Below are 10,592 nucleotides of genomic sequence, written 5' to 3'. Positions count from 1 at the left end.
GAGCTACCATCTTTGTGTGGGGGCGCCAGAGCCGCCGTCTTAATATGGGTTCGCAGAACTGCCATCTTAAGGTAGGGCGTCAGAGTCGCCATCTTCGTGTGGGGAACAAGAACAGCCATCTTCTGGCGCGTAGCCAGAGCCGCAATCTAAGTGCAAGACCCAGAGCCGTCATCTTAGAGCAGGTCTCCAGTGGGACCATCTGAGAATAGAAGAGCCGTGGCCATCATGTGTGGTGAGCCAGAGCCGCCTTCATAACATGGAAAGCATGAGCCGCCATCTTTGTGCTGGGCGTCAGGAGACTCATCCTGTGCGGGGACCAGAGTCGCAAGCTTTGTGCCTGGACAAAGAGCTGGGATCTTATTTCAGGGACCAAGAACCGCCATCTTATAGCAGGGACGTCGAGCCACGATAATAGTGTGGGACCGCAGCGCCGCCATCTTAGTGCAGGGCCTCAGATTCGCCATTTTAGTGCTGGACCAAGGGCCGCAATTGTAATGCAGGACCCCAAAGCCAGAATCATAGTGCAGGACACCAGAGCCGCCATCTTAGTGCAGGGGAGATAGTCTCGCTTACAATACCAAGCCGCTGGGAGTCGGAGGGTGCAAATTCTGCGCTTCTGCTCATCGTTTAATTTTTTTCACAATAAAAGTAAATAGATATTTCCCCACATTCTTCAACTGCTCTCTGAACTTAGTCTGTGACACGGCATAAATACCAGTGTTTGTGCAGCAACTCAGCTGCTGCAGCCCGAATCCCACTTCCTGTACATAACCAGGTAGGAATACAGACCGATACCCCATCCACCACATTCGGATCGATATACAATAAACCATAAACACAGCCCATAACAGGATGAAATTCCCCGAGATAACAAACAGTACAATGATGGATTTCCTGCGGCTCTCCATCTCTGAGTCTCTTGAATTCTCCCCACTGCTGGGACCCCGGAGTCTCCTGCGGGCTCTGTTGGCCACTAAAATGTGTCTAACAGTGACAGCATTGAGCAGCACAATCACAACAAATGGGAGACATGGAGTGAGGATATAATGAAGAAACTCGATTGCTGTCCAGACTGGTGAGTCCTTAACTGCCCATGTTACATCACAAAACCAGGGGTTGTTCATGAGCGAATACCGATTTTTCAACATAAAATACCAGAAAATGTCTTTTAATCCGCTCAACACACTCACTATTCCCAGAACCAGAGTCGCCGTTTTCTCCGTGCAATATTTAGTTTTCAGTTTAAGGCAACAAATGGCCACAAATCGATCAAAGGTGAAACTTACAGTGAACCAGACAGAACAGTCCGTGGCTGCAAACAGCAGGACGGCATGGATATTACACAAAGGGAGGTCATATAGGAAAATAAACTGATTCCGATAAATAATCGGCATGTGCCTCAATACCAGGTCGAGGATAACAAGCAGTAGATCCGCCGCTGCCATGGCCACCAGGTAGCGAGTGACACATTTGGAGAGACCGCACTTTCCCCGAGACAGGATCACAATCGTCATTACGTTCGCTGTGAGGAAGGGAAATAAACAGATAAATTATACATCAGGCTGGGAGCAAGAGTAGCAGTTTGATGGAATTTAGTGTGAAATCTGTAAGTCATTAAATGATATAATCCAATTCGATTACCCGTGGAGCTGAATGCAGGGTTTAGTGCCCGAATAATTGGGAATACATTGTGAAATCAATAAAATTAAATGGTGATAAATACAACAGAAAGTAACAGATGGTTGATCAATGAGAGATTAAATGATAGATCTTGCTTTTGCCCAGCAGACTAAAGAACCACCCGAGGTACCAGTGACAAAAAGGTCCAGAACCTCTCAGGAAGCCGTCGTGTCCCGGGATCAGTCAGCATTCATAGCTGTGCAATTCGCTTCTGTGCCATTATGTTAAGGAGGATGTCAGCCCGCTTGGATTCGTGTTCCTGGTTAGAATATCTGTTATATTTAGAACTGAAAATGAATGCAACAGCAAAATACATAAACTGCAAAGTTGCCATGCGATGATTATAGGCAATTGTATTTAAAGTGTACGGATGAGTTTTCTGCCGTTTTTATTGAAATACACAAATTGCAGCTCATTGAAAGGAAGTTGTCCCAAATAAAATGACAAAGAATAGACACTGAATTAAAATAACTTGTCATGATTGACCAGGTGATGTCCCACTAAATGCATGTATTAGCATCGAAACCAGGCGAATTACCCCATAGGCAAAGAGCCGCCAAATGTGTTTGTAAATTATATGAAAACAAATGGAAGGGATATATCCTCATACTTTTTCCACCTGTTGGTTTCCATTTGTGTAGAAAATATTACACGAGAAAATATGAAAGGATTTTTTATCCTCACTTATTCAGTTACAATCAGCTGGGATTTTTTTTACCTGAAATACAGCAGGAGGCGATAGAGAATCACTCTGAACTATGCCAGGTGGACATGGGATCCAATTGTAAATTCAAAACAAAGATGGGAAATAAATGTATTGAAATCTGACAGAATTAACATTTGGTGAGAATAAAATGATTCTTGTAATCCTGTTCCAACAATCAGAAGCAATGTGACTAATGCAGAACTGGAGATGATGATAAAGGAGACACTGAGTGGAACTGAATGATGAGCGGTTATTTCTGACATGTGAAGATGTGTTATAAACTACTAGGATTTGATCCTGTGACTCTGTGCAAGTAACCATGCTGAGCGTTAGGCGAAAACAACAGCAACATAGTGCGGGTGCTGGAAATTTGAAATGGAAACAGAAAATATTGGAAATACTCAGCATGTCAGGCAGAAACTTTGGAGAGAGAAACAGAGTTAACACTTCAGGTCGATGCCCTTTCGCCATCAGGTGAAAAATATCCTAAAGCAGTACAAAATTCTCTTGGTCTGTTCTAAATGATCCGTGGAAATAGCAGAATGAAATTCGATTGTGCATTAAGAAATGTTTTTTTTTTCAAATTATGCATTAATTCTTTAAGCGCAACCATTGCTGGTCCACTATAATACCTTTTAATGTAGTTTCAAATCTACCTTAGCCAAGTCTCCCCTCATACGTACATAGTTTCCTTTTTTACATTTAAGATCCTAGTTTCGGACTTAACTAAGTCACTTTCAAACTAAATATAAAATTCTATTATATTATGATTACTCTTCTCAAAAGACTACTTTTTTACATGGTTATTAAGTAAACTTTTCTCGTTGCACAATACTAAGGATAGACCGACTAATTACAGGTCAGTCAGCTTAACCTCAGTGGTGGGAAATTTATTCAAAAACATCCTGAAGGAGGGGTTAAACCTACACTTATAAAGACAAGGATTAATCAAGGACAGTCAGCACGGATTTGTTAAAGGAAGATCGTGCCTGACTAATCTGATTGCATTTTTCAATGAGTTAAGCAGGAGAGTCGATGAGGGCAAAGCGTATAATGTAATGTATATGGATTCTAGCAAAGCTTTTGATAAGGTCCCATATGGAAGACTTGTCACAAAAATAAAAGCCATGGAATCCGGGGCAATGTGGCAAGTTGGATCCAAAATTGGCTCAGAGGCAGGAAGCAAAGAGTAATAGTTGATGGGCGTTTTTGTGACTGGAAGGATGTTTCTAGTGGGTCTCCGCGTGGCTCAGAACTCGGTCCCTTGCTTTTTGGGATCTACATCAATGGTCTAGACTTGAATGTAGGGGTTATGATTAAGAAGTTTGCAGATGACACTAAAATCGGCTGTGTGGTTGATAATGAAGAAGAAAGCTGCGGAATGCAGGAAGATATCAAACATCTGGTCAGGTGGGCAGAACAGTGGCGAATGGAATTTAATCCAGAGAAATGTAAGGGAATGCATTTTGGGAGGCCAAACAAGGAAAGGGAATGCACATTAAATGGCAGGATAATGAGAAATGTAGAGGAACAAAGGGACATTGGAGTGCATGTCCACAGATCCCTGAAAGTAGCAGGCCATGTAGATAAGATGATGATAAGGCATGTGGAATGCTTGCCTTTATTAGCCGAAGCATAGATTACAAGAGTAGGGGATTATTCTTGAACTGTACAAAACATTGGTTAGGCCACAACTGGAGTACTGCGTGCATTTCTGTTCACCACGTTACAGGGAGGACGTGATTGTACTGGCGAGGGTTCAGAGGAGATTTACAAGGATGTTGCCGGGAGTGGAGAATCTAAGCTATGAGGAGAGATTGGATAGGATGGATTTGTTTTCATTGAAACAGAGGAGGCTGAGTGGAGACCGCATTGAGGTCTGTACAATTATGAGGGGCCCGCCAACACTCTAGTGAAGAAAATCCACTCACATCCTATCTAAACATTATACCAATGACTTTAAATTTATACCCCCTGGTTGTTGACACCCTCTACTAAGGGAGGGCGGGTGTATCCCTAACTTACTGACTGAAAGGGTGGTAGAGGCAGAAACATTCACCATATTTATAAAGTACTTAGATGTGCTTTTGGATGTGCGCCTAAAGTGCCGTAACCTACACGATTGGACCGAGAACTGGAAAGTGCAATTAAGCTCTATAGCCTCTTTTTGGTCGGCATGGAATGATAGTCCGAATGGAGTCCTCCCATGCTCTATGATTATATCTGAAATAGCCTGTTCTCTAGTTCGTTCCATAAACTACTGATCCAGAACGTCATGATCTGTAAAATTATGAGGGAGAGGACTCAGAAAAGAGTAAATTTAAAATCAGCAAGAGAAATGTCAAGGCTCTGGAGCATAGCAGAGTTTGGGGTAAATTTAAGCAGAGTAGTTCAGGAAGGGACAAAGACAGTAATAAAGGTAATAGGGCTTATCTGTCTAAGATGACAGCAGGAAAATATAGAAAAAAGACAAAACCTAAAGGCACTGTATTTGATTGTGCGAAGCATTCGCAACAAAATAGATGAATTAATAGCAGATATTTAAATTCCTGAAAATGTGGTTTCCCTAGTCTATATGTAGGTTAAAGTCCCCCATGATTACTGTACTACCATTGTTATATGCACCTCTAATTCACTGATTTATACTCTGCCCCCCATTAACACTATTGTTTGGGGGCCTATAAAAAAAACTCCCACCAATGTTTTCTGCCCCAGCTATTTCTTACCTCCACCAAAACGTATTCTACTTTTTGATTTTCCGAGCTAAGAAAGATTCTTTCTCTCTACTGTCTTTATCACATCCTTTATTATCAGGACCACCCTACTCCTTTTCCATTTAGCCGATCTCTTCTAAATGTTAAGTATCCTACTATATTTAGTTCCCAACCTTGGCCATTTTGCAACCACGTCTCTCTAATGGCTACAGATCAAACCTATTAATTTATATATTTTCCAATAATTCATCGATATTGTTGCGAATGCTTCGCGCATTCAAATATAATGCCTTTAGGTTTTGTCTTTTTTGTATATTTCCATGCTGTCATCTGAGTCAGATAGAATATGTCCTAATACGTTTGGTACTCTTTTTGTCCCTTGCTGAACTACTCTGCTTAATTTTACCCCAAATTCTACTCTGCTCCAGAGCCTTGACATTTCACTTGCTGCTTTTAAATTGACTCTTTTCTGAGTCCTCCCCCTTCTTTAGTTTAAAGTCCTGCCATCTGCCTTCGATATTCGATTCACCAGAGCACTGGCTCCAGCCCGGTTCAAGTGGAGCCCGTCTCCTGCTCTGGTACTGGTGCCAGGGCCACATGTAGCAATATCCCTGTCTCCCACACTTCTCTTTGAGCCACGCATTTTACTTTCTAATCTGCTTATCACTATACCAATTGGTGCGTGGCTCAGGTAACAATCCTAGATTATTAACTTTGAGGTTTTACTCTTTAATTTGGACCCCAGCTCCTCAAACTTGTTCAGCAGAACCTCATTCCAAGTTCTACCTGTCGTTGTTTCCTGCATGAACCACAATAACTGGATACTCCCCTACCCATTGTATGTTCTTCTCCAGCCACGAGGCGATGTCTTTAACCCTGGCAAAGAACATGACCTTCAAAACTACCAGTCACGGCTGCAGAGAAGAGTACTGATTGTACTGTCCCCTCCCGCAATTACATTCCCTTTCACTCCACCCATTTGAATGACGCCGTACATCATGGTGCCATGGTCAACCTGTTCATCCATCGTGCAGGCATTTCCCTCATCCACAAAGGCAGCAAAAACCGCGTACCTGTTGAATAAGGGCAAAGGTAAAGGTTCCTGCAACTCTGCACATGTGGTTCCCTTATCTGCCTGATTTTTTAGCAACAACCTCCTGCCCGTGACCACTAACCGTACCTGCACCACTACCTAACCAAAGGGATGTGCCGGCCTCCTGGAACAAAGTATCCAGGTAACTCACCTCCTTCCTGATGCCCCGCAATGTCTCCACCTCAGACTCCAGCTCAGCAACTCTGGGCTAAAGATCATCAAGATGCAGGCACAGAGTGCAAACGTGGCTGTCCGGGATCACAATGCTTGCTGGAAACTCCCAGATGTTGCAGTTCCGGCACACCACCTACATTGCCATCCCTACATGGCCTTATTCTATTTAATTAAATGTAATTAAATTGGTATTTAAGTAACTTAATTTACAGTTTAGTTCACTGACTTCTTAATTTCTCTGTATAAAGTAACGGGTAATGAAACTAAATATCTGCCTGTAACACAAAGCCCTACAAACACTGTGGGCAAAAAGTTGCACCTCGCCCTCGTCTCCAACTCCCCACACTTTTCAAATTTCCAAGTAAACCACTCTTTAATTCCACTCTGTGCAGACCAGCCTTGTAATATCAGCCTTACTAGCAACGCCCATATCCTGAGGACAAACATATATAAATAACAAAATGGGAATAAAAGCAATGATTTTGTAATTCATTGGTTGAAACCAGGCGAAGCCTGTAATCAGAGTGGGGCGGCATGCTCTGCTAAAGAAATTGTTAACACAACTTGACTCACCAATTCTATGATTGATACTGCTCATACTTTCCAGATTTTTCTTTTCCTTCAAGATGCGTTTGATAAATACCACACAATGCCAAAATTGATGTGCATGCGATTAAATAGGCAGTGACGACATGGTTCAGAAATTGGCTAAGAGACTGAAAGCAGAGAGCAGTGGTAAACGGTTCTTTTTCAGACAAGAGGGACGTATGCAGTGGTGTTCCGCAGGAGTCGCTGTTCGGACCACTGCCCTTTTGGTATATATTAAAACTATGGAATTGGATGTAAAGGCATAATTTCAAAGTTCTTGAAGGCACGAAACTCGGAAATGTTACTAAATAATGAGAAGTATACAGTTTAATTCATAAAAATGTGATGTAATACATTTTGGTAGAATTATGGGCAGAGGCAATATGAATTAAAGGGTATCAATTCAAAGCGGATGCACGATCAGAGAGACCTGCGATGTACGTATACAAATCTTTCAACTTGGCAGAACAAGTTGCGACGGTTATTAATAAAGCATACACAGTCCTTGGCTTTCCAAACAGAAACATCAGCCCTGAATTCACGGAGCCTCCGGGCTCCCACGGGGACAATGTAATTCCAGGTTTAGGTCTGTGATCAGTCAACAATCCTCTGACAGATCGCACACATCTGGAAGTAAAGCATTTCCACGAGTGGTAATTTGGGCTATTTGTCCATCTTCTGCGCAGCAAATGCCCGTGAAATTCTTCGACTGATAAAAGCAGGCAAAAGGCAGGCTTTTATTAGCATGAGAAAAATTAAAGACAGAAGAAGACATTTTTAAATCATCCAAACATTTAAAATCTGGTTGGATAAGGTAAGTTTATTTATATGCTCTTTAACATATGTACATTTATTTTCAATTGAAAGAAAACGTAAGTAAATAATTAAATACATTCAATTTTGATGAATTTTACATATGTGTTTTCTAAAAAATGAATATTTGAAGTGTGTTTTGGGGATATTCCCTTTCATACTTAGGGTGACATACGGAACTTACCACAAATATGACAGGGACTACCCTACTTTGATTGGTTATACCAGGACATATATGAAGCACATATCTTCCTGGAATATGTCGGCCTCTACATAGGCCTTCAGGTAGAACCCCAGGACCGAAGGTTTCTGAACCACCCAGACCACCAGGAAAGTTACTGCATTTCTTTTTAGGTCGGAGGTCACTGCAATTTTGGGGCCATAGAGTAACAAAACCCAGGAAGAAATGCTGACGTTTTCTAAATCATTGGTCAAGGTCCAGTGGGAATACTGTGTCCAATTCTGAGCACCACACTATTGCAAGGTTGTCAATGATTAGACAATTTGCAGAGGAGGTTGATTAGAATGGTACCAGGGATCTGAGACTGCAGTTCCTTGGAGAGACTGGAGAAGCTGTGTTTGTACTCCTTAGAGCAGCGGATGTTAAGGGGAGATTTACCACAATGGTACAAGGGATTGGAGACTACAATTACGTGGAGAGATTGTAGAAGCTGTGTTTGAACCCTTTAGAGCAGCGAATGTTCAGGGGAGATTTACCAGAATGGTACCAGAGATGAGGGACTTCAGTGACCTGGGGAGACTGGAGAATCTGGGATTTTTATCTTTCGAGCAGAAAAAGTTAATGAGACATTGACCAGAATGGTACCAGGGATGAGCGATTTCAGTTCAGTGGAGAGAGTGGAGAAGCCGGGGTTGTTCTGCTTAGAGCAGAGAAAGTTAATGGAACATTGACCAGATTGGTACCAGGGATGAGGGACTTCAGTGGCATGGAGAGAGTGGAGAAGCCGGGGTTGTTCTCCTTGGAGCAGAGAATGTTAATGGAACATTGACCAGAATGGTACCAGGGATGAGGGACTTCAGTTAAGTGGAGAGAATGGAGAAGCTGGGTTTGTGCAATTCGGAGAAGTGACAGTTAAGTGGAGATTTAATATAGATGTTTAAACTCAGATAGTTACAATCTACAGATGACGGGACTGAGTTTGCCAACGATACTAAGCAAGTGGGAAGGTAAGCAGTGAAGAGGGCACAACGAGCCTGCAAAGGGTTATTGACTGATCAAGTGAGTTTACAGCTGAAGTATAATGTTCGGAAATATAATTCACTTTGGGAGGAAGAATAAGCAAACAGAATATTCTTAAATGATAAGAAACGATTAAATGCTGGTGTTCAGAAAGATTTAACGATACTTGTACAGAAAACACAGAGGGGATGAAATTGGTGAATTTAGGGTGACAATTTTTATTATTGGAGAAACCTTAGAACCCGGATAGATGGATTTTCAAATTGTGGCATATAGGGAGTTTTCACCACAGGAGTGAGGGTGGGGATCTGTAAATGAGGCACTAATGGCCTCAGCTTGGCATTTCCAGGGTGCAGCCATGTAACTCCAGCTCCAGGTCTGCGCACATCCTGACGTGCACGCACTGCAACGCGCAGTCAAGACAGGCTTCCAGACCAGGATCTCGGGTGGTGCCACCAGCTTCAGATAGGTGGGCATCATTTTTCTAAAATCTACTCGAACGCCTGCTGGAAGCCAGGATTTCAGGGCCGCTCTTTTTTTTTTACCCTTTGCTGTTCTTTGCATCTTTCACATTCACCATTTTTGTATACCTTTTCCTGTAGTTTTATGCTGCTCTCTATCGCTTTAGTCATACACGGCTGTTTTATTTTTGACGTGTGAAGCTCTTGACCCTTAGGTGTATTAACTGGTTCTATATCACTTTAAATACAGTTTGAAAACCTCCCAGATCTAATAGCTGCATATAGAGAATTAACGCGGAAACCAATAGCAAAAAGAAAAGAGTAGATTACAAGAAGATTTACACAGTTACAGTTTGTAGAGTTAATAGCTGGCTACAGAGACTTACGTGGAACACCTAAGCATCAAGTAAGGCAGAGTAAATGACAAGAACAGTAATAGAGTATAGCATGATTAACAGAATTAATAGCTGGATACAGAGACTTACCAGGGATACCAAGAGCAGCAAGGAGAGGATAGTAAATGTATTGAATAATCAAAAGTCCAACCCGTATTCGCTCTTCTAATGATAGTATATTAAAATATACAGAAAATCAGTCAATATCCGAGATGAAAATTCTATCCATTGTTGTAACATTCCATTCCACTGTTTTCAGATTCTGATCCATTGTTGTAGCATTCCAATCCATTTTTCTCCAATTCCGGTCCATTGTTGTAGCCTTCCAGTCCACTCTTCTCAGATTCCGACTGACTCTCTGTTAACAGCGCAGTGATCCCTGTTAACGCCAGAGGTGATGCTCTCACTGACATTATGGGATAACACGTTGAAATGAATCCCTTATTAATAGAAGAGGGAAACCCTGCACTGATACAATTAGGGTCAATGGAGACTGACATTAATTACAGTCACTGAACAAACAGGTTCCGTTAACCCGTGGAGACTTACATTAAATATAGTCCCTGGAGAAACAGCTTCAGTTAACTCCTTTCAATCCATGACTTGTTGTACCACAGTAAAGTAGAACATTTACCCGGTCCGTATGGGATGAATGAGGGTTGTTGAGTGAAGAAATGGTGGAAATAGCTGAGGCTCAGGCCAGAATCTTTCAATCTTCCTTGGATATGGGAGTGAAGCCAAAGGTCTGGAGAGTTGCAAATGTTACA

At 42.0% G+C, this 10,592-nt stretch overlaps 1 pseudogene; it reads right to left on the bottom strand.

Annotated features, from left to right (window-relative positions):
- Positions 1 to 620: 620 nt before the first annotated feature.
- Positions 621 to 10,138, bottom strand: LOC139274024 (probable G-protein coupled receptor 139; annotated as a pseudogene).
- Between the last annotated feature and the right edge of the window lie 454 nt (positions 10,139 to 10,592).

This window comes from Pristiophorus japonicus, chromosome 9 (assembly GCF_044704955.1).
Source record: "Pristiophorus japonicus isolate sPriJap1 chromosome 9, sPriJap1.hap1, whole genome shotgun sequence".
Lineage (NCBI taxonomy): Eukaryota > Metazoa > Chordata > Chondrichthyes > Pristiophoridae > Pristiophorus > Pristiophorus japonicus.
The sequence above is the reverse complement of the archived record's forward strand: the minus strand, read 5'-3'. Positions and strand labels throughout refer to the sequence as shown.